At 38.0% G+C, this 24,404-nt stretch overlaps 1 protein-coding gene across 3 annotated transcripts in view; it reads right to left on the minus strand.

The window, feature by feature from the left end:
* FUT8 (fucosyltransferase 8 (alpha (1,6) fucosyltransferase)) overlaps positions 1-22,508 on the minus strand; it is a 188,049-nt gene extending 165,541 nt beyond the window's left edge. Inside the window, exon 1 of one of the 3 annotated variants that reach the window (XM_012724677.1) lies at positions 22,430-22,508. The gene's annotated coding sequence lies outside the window, so the exon portion shown is untranslated. Of the gene's footprint in view, positions 1-21,208; positions 21,703-22,429 lie in introns of those variants that run through there. The other 2 variants (XM_004681773.2, XM_012724678.1) reach the window with 2 other exon arrangements.
* Between the last annotated feature and the right edge of the window lie 1,896 nt (positions 22,509-24,404).

Here is a 24,404-nt window from a genome sequence, read left to right on the forward strand (position 1 = left end):
CTGTCTCTGGTGAATCCTCTCACCCCCCCCCACCCCCCGCACCTCTGGCCTGTACCCCAGTTCTGTATGCACAAATAAATAAATATTTTTTAAAAAATGTTATCTGCATAAATATGTAGTAGGTTTATTGCTCCTTTTGAATGAGTTAATATTTAATTTATAAAAAGTGGTAAATACCAATTTAACCCAAAAGACAAAAGTTTCTTGTAGTCCCATCAATAATTTTTAAGTACTTAAACAGGTTTTAAGAACAAAAGTTTGAGAACCACTGCTATCGAGCAACAAACTCCTGACATTATCAGCATATCTACCATTCAATTCAGTGTAAGTGAAACAAATTTCTTTAAAATACCTGTAAACACTGCTATTCATCTTAAAATATTATTTTCCCTCAGTAAATAATTAAATTTTTTCATTAGAAGTGAATTTTAAAATCTCTAAATTTTTGCTCAAATTGCTCTCTCCTTAATGTATCATTAATATTGAAAACCTCAACAGTTCTACATGGATAGGGTAAATGCTCAAAGAAGAAATGCTGAAAGAAGAAAACAAAAATTTGCAGCTCTCCTTTATTCTCATGTTGGGATTCAAAGCACAAAGTATTGCTAATCTGTACTGCTGAAAACAGGAATAATTCTCAAATTCAAAATCATTTAGTTGGTAGCTGCTACAATCATCCTTTCAAATCTATATAAGATTATGAGATGTGAACAAAGTTTATCAGTTTTCAAGATAAGTAGTTATGCGAATAAAATTCCAACAAAAATATATCTTATCTTAAAACTCACACTGCTTAGTTTTCACTGCTAGAATTATATTGACTACCAGTTAGGGTATATTAATATCTACTGTTTTTAAAAAGCAAATAAATTCAAAGTGCTAAGGGAAAAATCTTAGGTTCTATTTCTACTGACTGAGATGAAAAAAATAATGAGATTGTTTATATCCTTACAAAGTTTATAAGACAGTTCATACCAGCTGATAATGTGGATAGACAGCAGAGCTGTTTTTTTAGCCAAACAGCCTGCATGATATTCAAGGAGCCACATACAGAACCTTGGTTATTTAATAGTAATAACGTTAAAAAAAAAAATATCTTTTTTAGCATTTACTATGCACCAGTGATTGTTCTAAGTGTTTGGGCTTTTTTAACTTGAGTTAACCCATTTAATTCTCACAGGAACTCAGGCAGTCTGTCTCCAGATTCTGAGTCTTAGAAAAATATACACAGCCCTCTCGTGATGTGTGGCAGGGTAAAAACTAATGCTTTTAGTGACTGTCCAGGTTATCGATGACATGAAAACTTTCATTTTTCACTGAAACTCTCTCATTACTTCTGACACTGAGGGCGGCTCTTCTCAAACACTCCTGACTCAATTGGATAATTGATATTTTTTTGTTATCTCTCACTGAAAAGAAATATTGTTTCTCCTTTGTTAATAGTCTTAAGGTGTGTTGGGCATTAAAGAGCTCAGCATCATTCACATTGCTGAAGATACTACAATGAACAAAAGTCAAGAATTCTTGCTCTTCTACCTGACCTTCTGAAAAACTAAGAGATAAGTATTGCAAATAAAAGTTAACATCTGCTATATTTTATTGACAGTGGGAACTATATGATTTAATGGACTTTCTAATATGTCTGAAATATTTCAAAGGTAGGAATTATTGGAGGAAAGGGAAAGAAAAACAGGATTGAGGAGAAAAAGGAAAGGAGAAAGTAAAGAGGGGAGGAGTGAGGAGACCATGACATAAGGGAATAAGAGAAGCGAGGAAAGAATGAATCAATATCCTAATTCTCTATCACACATTTCAAGCATATGATACCCATCAAAGAATTTTCTCTCAACAAGCATATTTCCTATGGCCTTGACAAATAGCATTGCTTAAAGAAAGCATTTGTTAAGAGAGACTATTTTACTATCAAAGGCCAGGATCATTACTCTTTGCTTAATTGTGTTTTGCTTGTTAACCTGCAACTCAACTATATATATTAGCCTACTTAAAAAGTTTAAGTGACGGGCCCTCCCTGGTGGTGCAGCGGGTTAAAGCACAGTACTAAGAAGCTAAAGCCACTGCAGCATGAGTTCAATCCTGCCCTGGAGGTGACCCACATGGTGCAGCAGACCTCTCCTGACCTGTCCGTTGTTCCCCTCAGCAGTGTACTTTGTCAGTCAGCCTGTTCTGCTCCCCACTCTGCCTCAGATGAAGCCTCTCATTGTCCCCGCACCTCTAGCCTGTACCCCAGTTCTGCATGAATGAATAAATAAATCTTAAAAAAAGTGTAAGTAACTATATAATCAGGTTCATAGAAGAACAATTATCAAATTCATTTACATTCTAAGGTTGCTGCTTCACTTTCATTGAAATAGCTTTGTAGGTGAATATTGGCTATTGATAAAACTACATTTGAACTTCAGAAAAATATATATACTTCAAAAAGTTTATTATATTTTACCTGGCAATAAAAAATTCAGTCTTAATGCCACAAAATAAGACTGACTACCAAAGCAAGTATTACTATATAAAACAACTTGAAAAATAAATAGTACATTATTTTTTCATTGCTTTTTCTTGGCATTTGAGCTTTCCCTAATATATACGTACTTAATAAATGTTTTAATGAGCATTATTAAAATGTGGAAATTTAAAATAAGCCATCTTTTATCTAACAAAAATATTAGCATATACTATATATACCTATTTACTATTATGCCTTTTAAAACATAATTTTATATTTTATACTAGTGCTCAGTATAATGCTCACTTTTATGTATATCAAGGTGCTAAAATACTAACTATAAGGAATTAAATATTTAATTACATACTATTGAGTGTTTAATGTATACTAAGTACTTTGGCTAAACACTTTATGAGGGCTATTATTAAATCATTTAAAATCTCAGAACCACCTGTAATTATTCTCTCCATTTTACAGTTGAAGAAATAAATTTGGTTAGCAAACAGTGGTGCTATGACTTGAACTCAGAACTCCAAAAATCATAACTTTTCAAACCCTAGAAATATGACTGTAAAACTGAGGCTACCCTCAAGGGCAGGAAAGGATAAAGAGACACAGAGTATAGTACGATAGAGGATTATGAGGTATCTTGCTGACATAATTTTGAAGTGGTGTGATCTTATAATTCTGAAACATACACAGAATTATAAGCCAATGTTATCTCAATAAAAAAATATTTTAATCTATTTTTTCTACCAAGTTACACAAATTAAAAGTTATAATCTTCAATCATTCGTTTACAAAATATAAGTAATACTATCATGCAGTCTCAATTACAGAAAACTGTAAATTATCCTCAGTAAATGGCTTAACCTCAAAATCAGGTATGTAATCTCCATATTGTTTGGTACCTAACAAGCAATATGGTCTTCATATATAAAAGCTGGCAGACTACCATGAACAAACAGCTCATTCCAAAACCTGTTCAGAACTTAGAATGCATTTTCCCTTTTTATGAAGACAATGCTAATTCTATTCCCAGGCCAGTCTGTATTTAAATAGCAATACATCAACTATATCTAGTTACCATTTACCAGTATATGCAAGTCAGAGAGAGAGAATATTCAGAGTTCCAAGTTGTGATCTTAGGAATTCATTTGCTTCCTTGTTTGTCAGTGAGAACCAAAATGCCCCTGAGACCCACAGCAGCATGGCAACCTTGTAGAGAAGCAGTAATTCAGCAGCAGAATCTGGGGTCAGGGAGATTAATAGTGCCTGCTGGAAAATCTGAACAATTACCTAAAAGACATTATTCCTCCACATTGGTTTCACTCACTCTCTAGGTAATTTCCATTCCATGCAGCAGAGCACTTAAATCTAGAGTATTGTAAGTCAAAGATTAACTGTATTATAAATTAATACAGTGTCCTGTAGAAAACACATATTTTTGTCTATTTCTACGTGAGGAGCATAAAACTGTAAAGTATAATAGCCAATTTGGTAAGCATTATTTATACATGCAATTTATTAAAACATGACTTAAATGATTTATACATGTAGCTACTATCTAAACATTCATTTAAGAAAGAAAATCGATACTGCCAAGTTAGTTCATTTTTGTTACCAAAACTGCTACTAGGCTGTTTTCATATATACATGCTCCATGTATTTGGTTTTTCATTGATGTTAAATAAAATGTAACTAAAGAACCGTTAAAAAAATATATAAACCCAGAAGCAGTAATACTACAGCTTTATTGGATTAAGCACCTAGATGTATTAACTACAATGCTGATTATTAAGTTATTAATTGATGCCAATTTATTCTATTTAAATTTCATACTAACAACCCCAGTTTACTAATCTATTTTGCAGATAAGAGAAACAACATTTACTAAGCACCAGGCACTGTGCAAAATAGGAGGGGAAAGTGCAAAAAACAGGAGGTTAAAAAAAGGAAAAATTGATTAAGTTCAAAGATATTCACATCCAAATATCCATTCAAAAAATACTAAGTTTCTGTTATACTCCCAGCACTGTTTTAAGTTAGGTCAAAGTTGTCTTTATTGATTTTGTCTCTCAGTTGTGGTTCTCTTGAATTAGAACTAACTGTATTATATAGTAATAGCCACTGTCAAAGATTTTTGGGGGGGAAAAAAAAGCTGATTCCAGAAAATTTACAAAATAAGCCTGGAACAACTTGTCATATTGTTTGCAATAAAGCTATCAAAGACTACTAAGGTTCATATAAAAGGATTCAGAAACTTAATAAAGAAGCTTCCACTGGTCAATGATGAGGCAATTTGAGCTTCATTAGCCATATTACTTGCAGTGGATTAAAATCTAAATATGTCTAAATCCCTAAATTCATAATGTTCCTTAAAAAAAGGCTTAAAATACTGTCAAAGGTTTTTAGGGAATATATTTACTATCTCAAAAGTCTGTAAATAGGGCCCTCCCTGGTGGCGCAGTGGGTTAAAGCGCAGCACTATGAAGCTAAAGCTACTTCAGCATGAGTTCAATCCCCAACCAGGAAGCAATCCACATGGAGCAGTAGACCTCTCCTGACCAGCCCACTGCTTCCCTCAGCAGTACACTTCCTCAGTCAGCCTGTTTTGCTCCCCACTCTGTCTCTGGTGAACCCTCTCACCACCCCAGAACCTCTGGCCTGCACCCCAGTTCTGTATGCATAAATAAATCTTTAAAAAAAAAAGTTTGTAAAAAAAAAAGTTTGTAAATTAAAAAAAAAGTTTGTAAATTAAGCATTGACTAAGCATCCAACCTTCCCTTATATTTTGTACTATTCAATAATAAACCGCAAATCAAGAAAGCAGTCTATGGAAGTATCTTAAGTAAAAAAATAAATGATTTAGGATATCACAGTTTTGAAAGCTGAATTTTGAAAATATAAACAGAATGAATACATAAAATTTTAATACCTAATAATTAAAATATCTTCTCTTCAACCAATTTAGTTACTACTGACCACATGGCCAGAACCTAACACAGTAACTGTCATATAATACTTGTTCAACAAACATTTGCTAAACAAATTACTGAATTGCCAAACCAAATAGGAGAATCAGAAGACCTTTAAGAGAGGTAAGCATCCCATCCAAAAGAGGTGACATAAACGTATAGGAAAATAGGCCTTTCTGTCAAGTCTGGGTAGCAGTACTGACAACAAATTTAGGAAATTAGCCAGTATAACAGCAGCAATAACAGAATAAAACAAAACACTATCTAAAAGTACTTTCACCAAGGAAAAGGCAAAATTCAGAACAGGGAAAGACTTCCCCAGGGCAGCAGAAAAAAAAAAACTGTAGCTTCTTGAGGAAAGACAAATATTTTGGAAGAATATAGTTTATTCTCAGGAATAACAGACCCTTAAGGTGTTAGTGTAATGTAATTTCTTCCTGCTTTGATTACCTTACCTTCTCCATCTTACAACCTTTGAAGAATTTCTTCATCCATTTATATTTTAACCAGTGTGGCATAAATACAAGTATTCTATCAACTTTAACAAATTAATTCATTTGCCTATCTATTGTTCTGTCAACAACAACAAAGACTTCAAGAAAAAAATCTTTGGTTGTACTTTAGAAAAGTATATAATGTCACTTAAGAACCCACAGCTAACACTGTCACTAAATACTTTACATTCAGAAAGACAAAAATATTGCATGAATTAAAAAGATACTATCATCAATGATAAGGATAGAAATATGTGTTATAAATCCAACCAAACTCTTTCCACCACTTACATCCCACACTTTAAAGGGCTGTTGTAGCCACTGGTTCATAACTTCAGAGAGTATTACCTTTTTCTTTTCTCTTTAAATTAAGGTAACTGTTTATATCACCATTTTAGGGGTACAGGTCTAGGTCCATACCTTTTCAAATGTATGTTGCCATACCATACCCAGCACCAGATAGTACTCCTAAAATTAAAAGATCATCTTCTATCTGTAAAAAAGTCCAAGTTCCAAACAATACTGTTCAGCAGTTACATGATGGTTTTTTAGCGCTAGGAGTTGTTGTGCATATGTTATGATGCTGTTGTGTCAGATTAGGTTTTTCTCCTTTAAAAGAAAAAATGTGCATTCATAAAAAAAAAAAACTTGCAGTTTCCTTTCTTGCCTATGCAACACTCTACTTTATCAGATGAGTGACTTACTTAAGTAACTAAGAAAGTGCAGCTTTACACCAGGAAAGCACTTTGTTCAAAATAACATAGTTTTAAATTTTCTCAAATATATTTTGTATTTATAAATAGGATTATTACTTTAAAGAAACCTCAGTCCCTTCACTTAATACTCTAGTTCAAGTACCCATAAATCTGATTTGAAATTATATCTCAAGTATAAATTATCAGAAGTTACTAAAAAAGAGATTCTAATTAGCCCAGATGAGGTTCAATGACCATTTTTTTTTAAGATTTTTTTATTTATGCATACAGAACTGAGGTACAGGTCAGAGGTGCAGGGGCAGTGAGAGGATTCACCAGAGACAGAGTGGGAAGCAGACAGGCCAACTGATGAAGTACACTGCTGGGGGAGCAGCAGGTGGGCCAGGAGAGGCCTGCCGTGCCATATGGGTCACCTCCAGGGCGGGGATCAAACTCATGTGAAGGGGCTTTAGCTTCTTAGTGCTGTTTTAACCCACTGCGCTACCAGGGAGGGCCCCTCAATGACCATTTCTGAGAAAATAAGATTTATTCTCTCCATCTCTATTTCTAATTCTGAGAATTAGTATGACTCACATAACCCAAGTTTTCCACATCGTTACAGCCTCAGGACTATAAAGGATCTTGTTCCCTGACAGGCATAGTTCCAAAAACCAAAATAGAACTAATATTTGCTCGTCTCACATAAACACCCCTGAAGGAATAACTGTGATGGTATGCTTCCACTTGGACCATGGAACTAGAAGAGGCAGGATGGGTTTTCTAAAAGAAGCAGATAAGATGGGTATCATAAACATACCCTGGAAGAACTGCTGCTAGACAATTTACCAAACCACAATTTATGTCCTATGTCCCCCACCATATGGAAGGTGGGGAAAAAGCCTTAAATGGCTATACATTATCTTTAGAAATTATGTCATGTCATTATGACATGCATTGTAACTATATTTACATATTCTTTTATATTCCTGACTAAAATGTTTCTTTACAATAATGAAAATTTCAGAAACTACATAACTAGCATTTATAGCAGCTTGTACTTGTAAGTGCTGTTTCTGGTAACAAATACTGTGAAAAATGTTAGCAGTAGAGATGACAGGGATTCAGAAGTGGGAAAGTGAAATGGCACCAAGAGTTCAACCATATTCCAGGAAATGGATGGTGATACAGGAGTAGTAGATTCAGCTATGCATGACAGAAAAATCTAAATTAATTTTGAATTAAACAGAAGTTATTTCTCTCTTACATAAAATAATCTAAAAAAGGAGTGCTAGATTGTTCTATCATGTCATCAAAATCTAGCTCTCCATTCCATGGAAAACTCTATTCTCATCGTCCAAATTGAAAACTAGAGAAAAAAATAAGAGTACATCTCTCCCTTTACACAGAATTTTGAGCAATATCACACATTTCTACATTACACAGCACTGATCAGAACTTCTTAAGGTTATACCTATGTGCAACAGAAACTCAAACTTTAGTTTTCTTAGCAAGTGAAGAAGATACCCACTAAATATCTAGGTTTTGTTAACCTGAAAAAAGCAGAGAATCTGTCATAGATGTCAAATACAAGAAAGGCAGATGAAGATAGCAGATGTGAATACAAACCTTCCTTCTCTGTTATCAAACTACAAAATGACTAGAATAAAATAATGTTTGATATATTACTTAACTGAGAAAAGAGGGGGAAATGAAGAGGAAAGGAACCTTTAATTCTACTTCTAATACTATTTCTTACCCTTCTCCACTTTCACCAAAAAAAAAAAAAATTCATTTGAGAAATAAAAACGCATGAGCCAAAATAATTTGGCTCAAAGTTGTGAAACCTCACTATAGAAAAGCATGAAACAACATGTCTAAATAAACAGAAACACCGAGGTAGAGAGAAAAATTTAAATTCGAACAATATGACTCTTCCACAGTTAAGATTTCTTAATTCATAGGCCCAAAACATAGGCCCACCATACTAGCCTTATCCACTACACTGTTTGGTAAACTTCTCTCCTTATAGTGTCCATAATGCAGATTTAATCTCCCAGGTTCTCTTTCCTGTTGGGATTTTACTGTAACCATCATGAAATTATAAGAAGAATCATAGAAAAACTGGTTTTTCACAAATCATATAAAATTCCCTAGAACTTCAAATATTCTCACTTCACTGAACAGAAGTAATGAGGTCAACTAGTATTCATTCACATATCTTCTTCTCTCAAGCAAGTAAATGCATTCCCTACACATTAGGTAACATATTTCTGACTCTTTCTTTAAGGCAGGCATGAAAAGGAAGTGGGTGCAGTGACTGTGATGGTGGTAGTGGTGGTGGTGGTGGTAGGACCAAATTAAGACCTTTAGAGGTCTCAAGTACAGAAAATTTAATACTGTAAACTTTAACCCCTTCCCTATCAAATTCTAAACAACTGAAATTGTTATTCCAGTAAAATGGCCTACATTCTTTCCTGACTGCTTCAAAAAAAAAACTTTTAGTACTAAAAAGTAAAGGCTTTCAATTTTTTTTCAAACTCTTTCCTCTATTTGCTTTTAATCAGCATGAGTAGCAGTAAGAAACAACTAAAAAGAGTTGCAATTTCAAGAGGTCTACTGTATCAGGTACTTGGTAGTTGTGGCAGTTATTGGTAATTCTTAACACACCCACAAAGAAGAGATATTATCAACACTACTTTACTGATAAAGAAGTGGATCAAAAGGTCAGATAAAATGCCCATAGTAACTCATGCTGTAAACAGCAGCACTGAGTATCTGAAACAGGCCTGTCTGTCTCCCAAGTTTGATTCATTAGACATAGTCTATGTAGGGCGTATCTTCAGACCCTGATCCTGAAACTTCAACCAACTAAAAATGATTTCCAAATTCTTCATGTGACAGTACTAAATTATCCATGGTATCTAATCACCAACAATTTTAGATAATGACAATAAATATATAATCAGAATTGTTACACTGGGCAATTCCAGTTATTTTGTTTCTGTTACTATGAATGGATTGTGTGATGTAGCAGTTCTAATCCAAATGCTTATTGAAGGCCTTTTTGAGGCCATATGCTGTTGTTTTGAAAAACAGGTAAAATGTTCTCAAAATGCTAAAGGTATCTTAAAGCACATGAAGTAAATTCCTCAACCTGTTTGTTCCTGAGTTATTTCACTCTTCTTCATGTTAGGGGCAACTCCACAAGGAATTAGATGTCCTGGGTGTCTCACCAGTGGGCTTGAGAAACTTAGAATAAGACCCAAGTATAGGCACACACAGAAAGGTTAATAAAAGGTTTATTTACTAAAGAATGAAGAGGGGTGTGGGGGGGGGAAGGAAGGGGAAAAAGAGAGACTGATTCATTGATAGCTGAAGAAAGACAATACTACACAGCAATTAATAAATGCACATGCAATAAGAATTGAAGCAAAAGTCTTAAAAGAGTTGACAACTTAAATACATTTCTAATAAGTCTTTCTTCATCTTCAGTTTTTCTACCTAGAATGCCCCTACTTATTCTTTGATGTAAAGTTTTAATAACACCTCTTTCCATACATTCTTCCTCATCCATCACACTCTAGCAGAGCTCCCTCTGCCTCCTCTTTATCAAAGCAACCAGTACTTCTAATTATTTATGTTAGCGGTAATGACACCTAAAAGAGGAAACAGAAAAAAGCAGATGAAGCAGACACACACTGTAGTAACAGAATTCACAGTTCAACAACTGAAGCTATCTGAGGAAAAACTTAAAAGGTGACTCAGAATTTAAACTTGGGCAACAGGAGAAATAATGCTAATAGAAAGAAGAGAAAGTTAGAAAAAATACATTTTAGGAGAAAGGAAATGAAAGAAATTAGATTTAGTATGTCGAGTTTGATGGTCTGACAAACAGGTAACGCTCTCTAGCTGGAAACCCAAGTTCAGCACTTACAGCATAAGAGTGGCCTGTAAGAGGTGCTCACTAGAGCCGAATACCTTGAAGTTAAAACTTCAAGGAAAAGGATCCAGGAAAATAAAGGTGCGTAAAGAAAATATTTGAGAAACAAGGTGAATGAAGAGTGGCCAGGAGACCTACAAAGTTATGGGGAGGAGGAAAGGGGCTAAAGAGCCAACAGAGCAAAAGGCAAGAATTAAGATGGGAAGAAGTCCCCATTTGGCAATTCAGAAGGTCGCTGGTAGTAACAGAGAATAGTTTTTGTGAGGAAAGGCAGCAAAACTGCAGCAACAGAAATACTACTTTTCTTTTGGTCTGTTGGGAAACACCAAAAAAGGGGAGTGGGAGGAGTGGGAGAAGAGAAGGAAGCAGAAGCAAAGGTGTGTGCCTGGGTTTTGTCTGTTTTTGTAGGCCATTAGCTGTTAGAGGAGACAGAAATAAAAATTACAAAGGCATTAACTAATGAATCTATATATCCTAACAGGCAAGAAGGGAGAAGGGGTAAAACAGTAACATGTAGTCGTGAAAGTCTAAAGGACACATCCTGGCAACAAAAGGTAAAAGGAGAGAGGAGGGATAAAGGGCACAATTTACAGGTAAAGGAAAAGCCGAAGAAACTTCAGTTGCATGGTCATGATCTCCTCACTCTTTCCCTAAAAAGAAGTAAATGAAGACAACCGACACAGTCTGAGAGCAGTATACTGGAATTGGAGGCTAGAAAGCAGGCAGGACAAGCCTTAAGAGCCTCTGGAGGAGCAGATTAGAAAAGAACTACCAACCACCCTCAGCAAATATTTTGGAGTACATTTCCAAAGTAACTGCTCATCTCGTTTTCACTTAACTAGCAGCATCTAAATTCATCAGTAATTGATTTGATTGTTATTCTTTTGTTAGACAGCCATCTACACTGGATCCAAGTAATGATGTTCTATAATTCTTCTTTTTGTATTTCTTGATTTTTTTTCCTTTACTATGTTGCAAAACTGTCAATCATTTTTACTGCTTTACTGTAGTTCCAGCCTTGCTCTGATGTGTTGCTTAAATATTAAAGTACTAACTGACTGCTTAAAAAATCTTTAGTATCTATTTTCTTAAAAACAAGTATGTAAGAGGAGTAGATAAAGAATAGGAATGCTGGCCCTCCCTGGTGGTGCAGCGGGTTAAAGCACAGCACTAAGAAGCTGAGGCCACTTCAGCATGAATTCAATCCCCGTCCCACGAGGTGACCACATGGCGTGACAGACCTCTCCTGACCCACCCGCTACTCCCCTCAGCAGTGTACTTCCTCTATCGGCCTGTTCTGCTCCCCACTCTGTCTCTAGTGAAGCCTCTCACCACCTCTGCACTCTGGCCTGTACCCCAGTTCTGTATGCATAAATAAATAAATCTTTAAAAAAAGAAGAAGAAGAATAGGAATGCTAACACTGAAATGGTTTATGTTCTGATAGCTGTTCATTTATTATGGTCAAAAATAAAAATTGCAAAATATGAATGATGATCATCTTTAATATTCTAAAACTTCAAGAATTATATATAGAAGTATATTTATATTGAAATGTTTCCAATTACATAATTCACATCTAGGTACTTGATAGGCATTAAAATTCAGTGGGATATTTAAAAGTAAATGTAACATGGCATATATTCAAAAGAATATTACTGCCATGAAAAGTCACTTTAGAAAGCTCCATACTTTTTCTAAGATGTTGTGATTGGATAAAAAGCTTTGGAATTCAACTTTTGGAACTCTTTTAAGTTCTTAATCTTCATAATACTGTCAAAAGTGACAAAATCTTCATCCATTAAGCATAGGTATGAATTGGGGATATTTCTGGTTATCATTACCTAAATTACAAATACCACTTTATGGACAAAGTGTCTATAAAGCATAAAACAGAATTTCTTATGCTGATGTAATGACACCATCATTAAAGTATATTTACAGCTACAGTCCCCTTCTCCACAGTATCTGCTCTGTGGATTATCAATCATGCTAGTACATATGGTAAAATAAAAATTCAATCATTTAGAGCCATTCTTTCTACTATTATAGATAACACAAGAAGTTCTGATAATTTCTAAGAGTCAAATTACTGAATATCTGAAAGTAGTTATATACTTTCATTTTTAAAGTTAGCTGGTTGTTATTCAATGTCCTTCTTCATGCTACATTGACAGGCACATTAACCCTTGGCACAACTCATACCAACACTCAGTTGTCTATTCTTAATACAAACATATACACATGCATTAATTCTATTTTTATTTTGTATGTATTGTTCACTTAGTTTTTTGCTCGAATGTTAGCTCTCACCTTTACAGTTGAGCCCTAGGACAGTCTTCCCAACTGCAGTCATACATTTCCTTTGGTTCTTCTATGGAAAACAGTCTAATCCCATCCAGCTGCCTTGAGCCCTATTTGACTCAGTTAACGAAAGTCACTTCAATGCACCTTCTACTCGCAAAGCAAAAAGTAACTAAAAAGTATAGTCTTATATTAATAAGAAACCTCAGTCACTAGGAAGCTCTAACTCTGAGAATTATTCGACTTAACCTATATTCTCTTCAAAAATCATTATTAACTCAGCAGTTAAGAACATCCCTATTCTCAAAGTTATACAAATACACTGTAAGATGCCCAAGAAAAACTTTAACCAGACTTTTTGCTTCCTCAAGACAGTCTCAAAATTGTTCATTGTTGAGAACACAAAGAAAAACACAGTGACTATACTGAAGGGGAAGCGTTATAGTACCTTCTAGGAAAATGTCACTGAGTGTCTGTCCAGCTATGAAAGCTGACAGAAGAAAACCCAAATAATTTTTTTTTATTTAATCATACAGAACTGGGGTATAGGCTAGAGGTGCAGGGGCGGTGAGAGGATTCACCAGAGACAGAGTGGGGAGCAGAACAGGTAGATCGACTAAGTACACTGCTGAGGGGAGCAGCAGGTGAGTCAGGAGAGGTCTGCCACGCCATCTGGGTCTCAGGAGGAAGGGGGCTGCGGGGGGCGGGGATTGAACTCATGCTGAAGTGGCTTTAGCTTCTTAGTGCTGTGTTTTAACCTTCTGCGTCACCAGGGAGGGCCCCAAAATAATTAATTTTATGGAGAAAGAAACAGAGGCCCAGAGGGGACATTTGGTGCCAGAGCCAACACTAGTATCCAAGTCTCCTGATTCCAAATTCAAAGCTTTTCTATGATTCTATGAATCTAATGAAGATTCATTCATTCAGAACAAATGAATTACTAAATAGCACTGGACTAAATGAAATGAGCCAGACACAAGACTACATATTGTAAGATACATTAATGTCAAATTTCTAGAAGTGGAAAGACTATATAGACAAAAAGCAGATTAGTGGTTGACTGAGACCAGGGTAGGTTAGGTCATGAGCGAAAGGACAACAGGCAGCCTTTTGGAGGATGAACACTTTCTCACATTGAGGTGTGATCACTGTTGCACAATTTCATAAATTAGCTAAAACACAAACTGTGGTTTTCATGGTATACAAACAATTAAAAACTTACTTAGAAGGAACTTAGTATTACCTTTAAGTCTTTACAGCTCTCAGAAATTACGTCAAAAAGCATCACCAAACCACAAAGAAACCAGCTTTTTTCCAAACTTCAGATCTTATACCCTTCGGAATTTTCAAAAACTAGACACCTTAACTTTCTGACCTTGTATTTTCCATGGAAACAGAAGGTTACAGGTACTATAAAAATAAACACATAAGAAGTGTGCACATGAATCCTGTGTATAAAGTTCAGTTATTGATATTAACGTTTCCTTTTAGGTGGGGTTTGCACTGCTATAAGTGAGTTTTTACAGGTAGTTTCAGAATAGTATGTCTTTTGTCTATTATCAGCATGACAGTTTTCTCCAAAACAGAACTTTTTGGTGAATTCAGTTTCATGAGTATCTTTATGTCATAATTATTTAAACACTAAGAGACTTTTTATGAAGAACCATTCCCACTTGCACATTAACATTTTTTTTATTATTTGTGCTTTCTTAATAGGCGTATATATATATCACCTCAGCTTACTCATCAATGAGAGTACAATGGTCTTCGTTACACACAAACTTAAAATAATGCATCTCTTATCCTATGAATAGTTTTTCCCCTGTGATAAGTATCAAGAGCTGATGCTTCTACCACTTGAACCTTAAAAATAAACACCTTTAGGGCCCTCCCTGGTGGTGCAGTGGTTAAAGCACTGCACTAAGAAACTTAAGCCACTTCTGCATGAGTTCGATCCCCACCTGCCCTGGAGGAGATCCATATGGCGTGGCAGACCTCTCCTGACCCGCCCACTGCTCCCCTCAGCAGTGTACTTCATCGATCTGCCTGTTCCGCTCCCCACTCTGTCCCTGCTGAATCCTCTCACCCTCTGCATCTCTGGCTTGTACCCCAGTTCTGTATGAATAAATAAATCTTTTTAAAAAATAAAAATAAAATAAACACCTTTAATTAATGGAGGTCCCAATGTCTATAACCATGTCAGAGGGAGCATGCAGGTTTACTCAGTAAACCTACATTAATCATGCTGTTGAAGCTTGGTTTACCAAAACCAAGGGAAGACCTTTGGGCCCCAAGAATTTCAGTTACCACTTTCCTAAGTCCTAGAGTTTCCTAAATTACTAAAAGAGAAAGAAAAATCTGAAACTATTAAAAGAAAGCAAAATGGTTATCTTGGTTTAAACACTAGTTGTAAAGAACAGATTTGCTCAAAGTTAGAATTTTTTGACATATGGTTATTCAAAGACCTTGAGACATGGAAAAATACAAGACAATCTATACTGAATATATCTCCTTCAGGTACAGTTCTGTGATTTGGAGAAATTCAATCACTCAGATTGCAAATAATTAGATCCCTAATTATCAAACAGTCTCCTTGTGAACCTTTTACAATAACTGACCTAAGCGTCACAGTCCTTCTGTCAGTGGAAGACAGTGCTGCTCATTTTAGTTTCAGTTAGCCCATTCAGAGTCAGTGTACCTGGGTTTGTTTGTTTTTTTTAATTATATTGCTGTAATGAAATACAACATGAAGGGGAAGAGATGTTCTAAAAACCAGTTCCTCATAGTCAGATACTCCACAGATAAAGATGGAAATAAACAAAGATATGAGGGCATATGCCAGGAAAGAGGATTGTGATATAATAGTAAACAATAATGTAACTGATACAGGGCCCTGAACAATGAACCAACATCTTTCATATCCCCTCCTTTCTATATAGATTTACAAAATCATTTTTCAGAGATTTAATTTTATTTAACCATATATTAAAACCTATAGCAACTGAAGTTCTTCTAGTCTCTTGTCTATTGCCTCAAACGGAAATGAAATTACCGTAAACCTACTGGAACGTAAAAGTTAAAGTTTTACCAGGAAATGTTCTACAAACTCTTAAGAGAAAAAAAAAGCCTAGAATCAATCCCCACATTTCCTACCACTATTGGGAAAAGGACACAAACAAGTAGAAAGAAGTAGAGGAGAGGAAAGAAAAACTGAAGAAATATTCTTGACCTCCAAGTAGTCAAGCTAGTCAACCAATAAGATCCTTTGCCTCTCTCAACCTCTTTCATTTCAGTGACTGATCTAAGCACAGCTAAGATCTGACACAAGGGATATGATATAGAAGCTGCAAAATGTGTTCTTCCCACTTTACCACTAATAAAGATATTATAATCAATTTTTTTATTATAAAAATGGTTTTTAAAACTAGTTTAAATGTTGGCTTAAGTCAATAACACTGGTATGCTTTCACCACTTGATGGTTTATAAATACTGCTTTTACTTAGGCAGTTTATTCTGGCTCTAGATAGCAAATCTCATTTAAGGGCTATAATATAAATAACCAGCCACAAATCAGTAAAAGTTTAGAACTCATTCAGGATTTGTAGTCTTAATTGAATAGATGCACACTGACACAAAACAGGTTCATTTTAGTTGTATGCTAGAAGTCAGAAAGGAGAAACTCCCATTTTCATTTCACTTTAGTTCATTATCAGTAAGTTAACACTTAAAGTTCATGTCATATAATGTTTCTCATAACTCAGGTTCAAAAATAAACATTAGCTTAATTTCCCATTTACATCTAATATTAATATCAACATTTTATTATATATAAAGTGAACTTTACATTGACCAGTCATCAAGACTGTGACAATCACATCTGTAAAGCCTCATCTTCTTAACATAAATATGCTGTCTTTTTTATTTATAAATGTTAAAAAACCTGAGTCCTAAGGTCCAACAAATAAAGCAAGCACTTCAGTGCTGATCTTTAAAGTTTTGGAATAGTGCTTCCATGAAAGGTTGTATTCCAAAACCCACACAAAGGAAAAAGAGAAATATATAAAAAGCAAGTCTGATCACATCACTATTAGCCTGAAACTGGTATAATCTTCCAATTAAAAAAAAAAAGAACCTTTAATTATTAGAAGGAAAGTGGGGAGAGTGGTGGGTAAATCAAGTAAAAGGAATCAATTGTACAGGACAGAAAGAAATGGAATTGTGGTGAATTTAATGTAGTATACAGAGACAATGATTTACAGTGATGCACACCTGAAATTTATGTAATTATATAATGCAATGTTACTTCAATTTAAAAAATAATTTAAAACTCAAAACATGACCATAAAAACTGTATCAAAAAGGTATTTTTAAAAAGTAGTAAGTAAATGAGGCATTAAGATTTGTCAAAAAAGTCTTTAAAATAAAATTTAAATGAAATTAACCCAACAACTCTGCCTTCTGTAAAGAATATGAACAACTATTATATCAAAATACATGGACATAATCCCATAAGGCCTATTTGTTCTTCTTCCATTGAAAGGAAAACATACAATACTATATACAGTTTATATAAAGGAAGAAAAACCTGTGCCACGTTACTGGTCTGATTTTAATTAATCCAATGAGTATGTATATATATACACACACACAACGTTAGGGGCCTCCGTGGTGGCACAAGTGGTTATGTCTCAGCACTATGAGGTTATTGGCTGCCACTGCAGCACCACTGCAGCAAGAGTTCAATCCTGGCCAGGGAGGTGACCCACATGGCACAGCAGACATCTGTCTTTCTTGCCTGCTACTCCTCTCAACCCCCACCCGCTACTACTCTCAACCCCCGCCCCTGCACCCTCTGGCCTACACCCCAGCTCTTACATGAGTAAGTAAAATAAACATTTTTTTTAAATACCTTAAATGAACACATATCTACATATTGTAGTTTTTAAAAAATCAGGAGTACTTGTTATTGGGGATTAAACTAATCTTTTGGAAAAAAAATCAGGAGTAACAGTCTTTTACTTTCAAACATGTCTAATCACCTATCACCACATATAATTTAACAATTCAAATTGCAAAAAAAAAGAAACCATATACTATAAAATACCCAAAATATAAGCCAGAGAAGTAGGAGGAGGAAAACAAAAGGGAATTTCCTATTAGTCCACTAAATATTATACCTACTACATGACTGTTGACTATACAAGACGGGAAGGTGAAAATGCCCAATAGGATCAGTATTGATGCAGAATATAAAAGTATTTCTATGGCATTTAATTCCAGAGTTCCTAATAATCTCAATTTTGTTTTAATTTTAAGTAAAGAAGCATATATATGTTTAGTTTCATATTTTATGATTATAGAACAGAAATATTTTTATAAATGTACTTTAATATGAAATGGGTATATTTACCATTGTATTAAATCAAGAATTTAAGTGCAGTTATAGTAAATCAAAAATAACATTACGAATATTTTAAAAATGCACAAAAATATTCTGGCATGTCTTATAAAACTGTAACTTAGTACATTAAGTTATAAGTGATAAACACTTCACTATTCTATAGCTCACAGATATTGTCATTCTTTTAAAATAATCTATTTTTTATTTTACCAGCATTTGAAATCATTTACATAATGAAGAGCAATGGAGAACAGCCCAACCACCATCCTCAGAAAACTAAACATTCTAATAATTTGGTATATACTTTATCAATTTCTAGACTTGATTTTGAAGAATATATGAATTGTTTCATATTCAAAGGCACAAGTTCAGCTACTCACTGCATTATATTGCAGGAGACTTGAGGTTAAGAAGTGACCTTGTGATCCTGTTCTTCAGATATCTGAAGGATCCATCCTTTACTTTTGATAAATATCTAGCTTATTACACAGTTATCTCTTTGTCCATATAAGAGTCTACTTGAAGTTTGGTTTTGGTTTTGTTTTTTAATTTCAGGACAGTAAATATTCTAAGATAATATTTTAAGAACATGCAACGTGCACAAAGGGTCAAAATATACCTCTTCCCTTCTCAGGCAATGCACCAGAATATTAAGGAACTACCATCATTAAGTTTGGGAACATAGTTTCGGATTTTAAATGAGAAATTCAATAAACATTCAGGTTTTACTTTCCATTATTTCCGATCATGAAAGGATTTTTAACTTCATACATAATATAAACATACCACAAACAACTAAGTACAGATATATGAATATCAACTCCTTATTCTTTTCAATAAAAATCTGTTTCTTCTGCTTATAAAAATCTGTTTTGGAGTGTTGTTAAAGTCCAAACATTATTAAGATACATTTGCCTTGGCACTAGCTCCCCCTCCAGACCAACCTACTAATAAAACTACACTTAAAAAATAAACAAGAAATACAAGTTTTTCCAAGACACCAGCAAATTTCAAAATTCACCATTTTTAAAGATATTCCAGTTCCTTAAAGTAACTAGTTAAAATGTTTAACCAAGCACTGCAGAATATAAACAGAATTGGTTTTTTCCGTTGCATACATTTTACATAGAACTGCTTTAGGGGAAAGCAACTTCAAGCGGCTTTTAAAATTTAAGATACGCTAAAATACAATCTATTTAGTGCTGCAAATAAATTACTTTGAATAACTGTCCTAGTATATAGTATATCCACAGTATACCCTTCATATAAACTTACAGTTTTGAGCAAAGATACACTTTGCTTCTGTTTGGCAATCTATGTAAGTTTCATTCCAGCTGTTCAGCTCTTCAAGTAGAAGTCCCAATTTATAAAGCAGCAAGAGAAAGTCCATGCCTCCAAACTACCCCTTTCTGCTCCTTATATTCATTTCTAGCTCCCTCCATTTCTACATACTGAGTTGCAAAATCACAATTTCAGATGTAAGAATTCCCACCTATCCTGACTACTGTAATGTTATGTCGAGTAATTTACACTTCCTACACACACTTTATGGTATATTTCACAAGACTAGAAATATACAAAGCCTTATTATTTGGTCTTTACTACTGGGAATTTAGGCTGCTTTTAAGCTCTTAAAGAAAGAAAATATACGTTCCTTCATTATTTCAATGTAGAGCTCTGCAGTGCTTTTAGTCTCTTCTAAAATGTTTTCTATATGATGCATCTTTTAAAATGAGTACACATAAAAGATGGATCTAAATTTAATCAATAAAATAAATACCTACGATAAACCCAGAAACAACAAGGGGAGAGGGGAAACTACAATAAAACCTCATCTGCAGTTTCTGAAGAGAACGAATGTATTAAAGAGAACCAGGAGGAAAGTTCAATCACTTACTTGTGATGAGTTTGAATCTAAGCTGATGGAAAAACTTTCGCTGAAATGTGTTCTGCGTTACCTTGAGGTTTGGAGCTATCCACTGGATAGTTCCTAGGCCCACCTTCTTGATTCGGCTTAAGTAAAGTGCAAATTTATTCAAACAGAAGAAGAAAGAACACCTGCCCCTACCTTTAGCCAAGGCCTCAATCAAAAGGCTAACAGAACAGAACGCTGAAAGTGCACCAGGGGTAAACCCAAACCGTGACACTACCATTTAACTTTAGCTAAACACTACGTCTCCGACCTTCTGTGTGGTTGAAGATTGCAACCCCCATGGTGAGAGAACAGGTGCTGCACCCGACTGCCCACTCAGTCCTACAGGACAAACCTTCAACTAATAAATATGGACTCCTTTAACCTTCCCAAACAAGTTTAGATACTCAAAAGCTGCCAGCTCGTCATTTCAACATCAAAAGGAGAGAGAGGTGCAGCGGCACTCAGGCTGTTAAGTGCCCAGGCACTGGCCCCTCCAGGGAGCGGATCTTTGTGCGGGTCCTCTCCCAGATTTCTAGCCCGAGAACACCTCTCGAAAGCCCAGGACGCACGGCATCCTCCTCACCCCGCGGCCGTGACTGCAGGGACCGAGTGGCCGGAGAAAGGGCAGGTAGGTGTGCAGGAGAGAAGAGGGACACCTCCCACCCCGCCCCCATCCCCACTCCCTTCCACAGCTCGGGCCCCTGCCCAGAGCCAGGATGCGCCACGCCGGGGGCAGCTGCGCCGCTCCGCGCCCTGGTCTGGGCGGCGGGAGCCCCTCAGCCCTGATCGCGCTCCCCGGGCCGCGCCAGGACACCCGCCACAGCGTCCCGGGGGCTCCCTCCCCACTTTTCCCGGAGCCGCTGGATAAGCAGCAGCAGTTGCAGCAACAGGCCCGGGGGTCGCCGGAGGAAGAAGAGCAGCGACGGTCCCCAAGCTCAGCCCCGGCGCCTCCTCGGATCCCGCGCTTGCCCGGCCCCAGACCCCGAGGCGCTAGGGGCCCGGCTTCCAAACGCCCCCTTACCCGAGGCGCGAGCAGAGGCGATCTCCGCTATCCCCGGTTCCCGGAGCCGCCTCCGTCGCCGCCGCCACAGCCCTCAGCCGCAGCTGCCCCGCGTTGGGGGAGTGGGAGGGGTGACTGAGTGGAGGATGCTACTCCCGAGTGAAGGGAGAGGAAGAAACGGAAACAGGAACCACCGCCGCCGCTTAACGGAGCCTTCGGCGCCACTGACTGAGGGAGAGCGCGAGGCGGCGCGAGCCGGGCAGTAGCTGACAGCGCGAGACCGAGCGCGAGCCGGGGCCAGGGCGCGCGACCCCGAACAGCGCCAGCCCCATACCGCGAGGAGAGGAAGGGGGTGGGAGCCTGGGGGGTGGGAGAGGGCGGCAGGGGCGGGGGCCTGGAGCTGGGGGAACCCGGCTACTCGGGTCCGCCGGAGATAACGCGCGCACGCGCCGGAGCGGCTCTGACAACAAGCGCAGGCGGGGAAGCCGGGGCTCGCGAAAGCGTGCGCGCGCGAAGGGGCCGCGCGCCCCTCGGCGTGCCAGGCTTCTGGGAGAGGGTGCGCATGCGCCGGCCGCTGCCACCTACGGCGACCCTGGCATGTGCCAGGACTTCTCCCCGCCCCCTTCTCGCAGCGCCGGTGGAGAGCGTAGCCGCAGCATCAGCCGCCGGGCACAGCCGCGGGCCACCGCGGGGCCGGAGAACAAGCAGCCGGGCAGCCGCTGCGGGCGCGGGCGCCGGCTCCAAGCGAGCGTAGGCCGCCCTCTACCGCCTGAAGGCCGAGGGCTGAGCGGGCGCTGGTCTCGCCGGTCTCCACTCCGGGAAGCGCCACCTCCAGGGAACGCCGCAGTTTTCCGACCGGCGGGGAGCAGACCGACCCGCGCCCCTCAGTCCGCCACCCCACGGAGCCCCGGCCCTGGGATTTGAAGCGGACTCCCTGTCACTTTTTAGGAGTGATCGCTGCCGGTCGGCCCCGCAACCGAGGTCTGGCCGAGGGCTGCGGCTTGCAGCGTGATCGCCGGATGGCTTCGCGTTCCCCCATATACCAGCCAAGCCCGATTTTATCTTGTGAGACCTGTATTTCCATCTTCGCCCCAGCAAGAAAGACACCCCGGAGGGCCTGAGTGCGATGCTGGCCTCTCCCCGACCCGCCGCTGCACAGCCCTTCAGAAGCGGAAGTTTATTCAGGACGGGAAAGAGAACATGAAGGGGAGTGGGGAGGTTTTGCCCTAGGATGCTTCCTACCCGCTTGGACTCGGGGGGTTCCTGGCGCTCGCGTTGCAGAGCCGTGAGCCGAAGGGCAGCTCAGGCCAGCCCAGACGGCGAGCTGACCCGAGCGAGCCGAGCGCGCCGCCCCGGCACACAAAGTAGTCGCGAGCGAGGGGTGCTGCGATGACCAATCAGGGACGCGAGCCGCGTGAGTGGAGTGCCAGCCGGCCAATCAGAAGGCGGGAGGACGAGCTTCCCGTCCTGAACTCTTCCCTGTAGCCTCGCGACCGATATCCCAAGCCTGGGGCTCAAACCTCTGAGCAGCTAAATGGTGCCCTAAAGCCAAGAATTGTTCTTCCAGGCTTAGGTATTTTTAAGTAAGTGCTACGGCTGCTTACCCCAGAAAATAACGTTGGTCTTTTAGACGCAGGTATGAAAAGGATCATTGGAAAAGGGATTTAATGGGCAGGGTCTTCCCAGGACTGCAATCTGCCTCATGACTGATAAATTGACAATTTTTACTGAGACCTTTTTATAGGCAGCATCTATGTTACCGATTACAAATAAGATGCTGCTGATTCAAGGGAGGAAAAAATTCCATGCCCGCAAGGAACTGGGCTGCTTCTGAGAAAGGTTTGCTGGACCTTTTGACTCTTTTTATTTATCAGCCCTTTTAAACAAAAGGCGCTTCACAAAGTAGCATTCAGTTGTTTTCTATGGCCTTTATCTCCCTGTGAGAAGAGAAAAGTAGGGTGACTCTTTTAAGGTCACACAAAAAATATATACTGGCAGGGCAAGGATTATGTTCTACTTCAGAGAGCTTGGATGTCATCATTGAACAATTATTATTGAGTGAGTGGTTGTTTCCCTCTACTAAAGTGACTTTCACACTAAGCTTGTAAACCAAACAAAACTGTGGCATAAGGGCCACACGACTTAGTTGCTGCTGGAAATGAACAGAAATTTGGGGTTTGTTCAATAATAGGAAGGATTAAAGGCCAGTCTTATCAGTCATACTCTAGGCATCAGGAGTAGTGCTGGTATTGGTTAGTATTTACTTTTTAAACAGCACTTTAAAAAACATTCCAGCAAGCCTGCACAGCTCCTCAGTTTTCAAGATAGGACAGAGCCATTTCTGGTTAACACTCATTACTGCTTGACTTGCATAATGCTTTAAGATACTCAAATATACGGTTTACATTTGCCTTAAAATTTCCAGTTTTTGTTTTTCCTTCCCCGAAATCAAAAAAAATTTTAAATACTTGTCTTTTCTACCACCTTCTGCTTTAAAGAAAGAAAGAAAGAAAGAGAGAGAGAAAGGAAGAAAGAAAAGAAAATCTCCCTGGGGATGTTTGTAAAGGAATTAGTGCATTTTTATAAACTATGCTTTATATTAAAATGCTATATAACTTTGGTGGCTCTAGAACACTAGTTCGTGTTGATTCTGATCTCTGCTATGCAGTTATTGTGCTTCTCAGACTGTGACTGTACACTTACCAGAACCTTTCCAGTACATGCCCAGGATTTAGCCGCCACCTCAGAACTGTATCAGGTAAACAACTGACCTAGAATAAATCTGTACACATTACATTCGAAGCCAATAAGTTTCCAGGAAAATGTTAAAAGCCCCAGCTTTAAAAAAAAAAAAAAAATTCTTTTGTTCTCTGCAAAGAGGAATATTCCTAAAATTTTGCCTGGTTAAATTTCCAAGAGAGAGCTGATTCAAAGAAGAAAAATTTCCCCTATCCGCAAAGAAAGTTCTAACCATCACTGGGATGACAGAAAAGACATCTCTCTAGCCTTCCACCCTTTGCACTCCCCTCACTACACTGCTCCTCTCCGCCTCTACCACTCTTCACTCTTGATATTTGCTTAAGCCAGAAGTGCTCTACCATTTCCTACACCCCTCACTAACCAACCTCTAAGCCTATGTTTGCTTATCCCAAAAATTAAAGACAAATTCAGCTCAACAAGAGTGTATAGAACTTAGTTCATGATATATTATACTAAG

This window comes from Condylura cristata, unplaced genomic scaffold (genome assembly GCF_000260355.1).
Source record: "Condylura cristata isolate star-nosed mole 26May11 unplaced genomic scaffold, ConCri1.0 scaffold00013, whole genome shotgun sequence".
Taxonomy (NCBI): domain Eukaryota; kingdom Metazoa; phylum Chordata; class Mammalia; order Eulipotyphla; family Talpidae; genus Condylura; species Condylura cristata.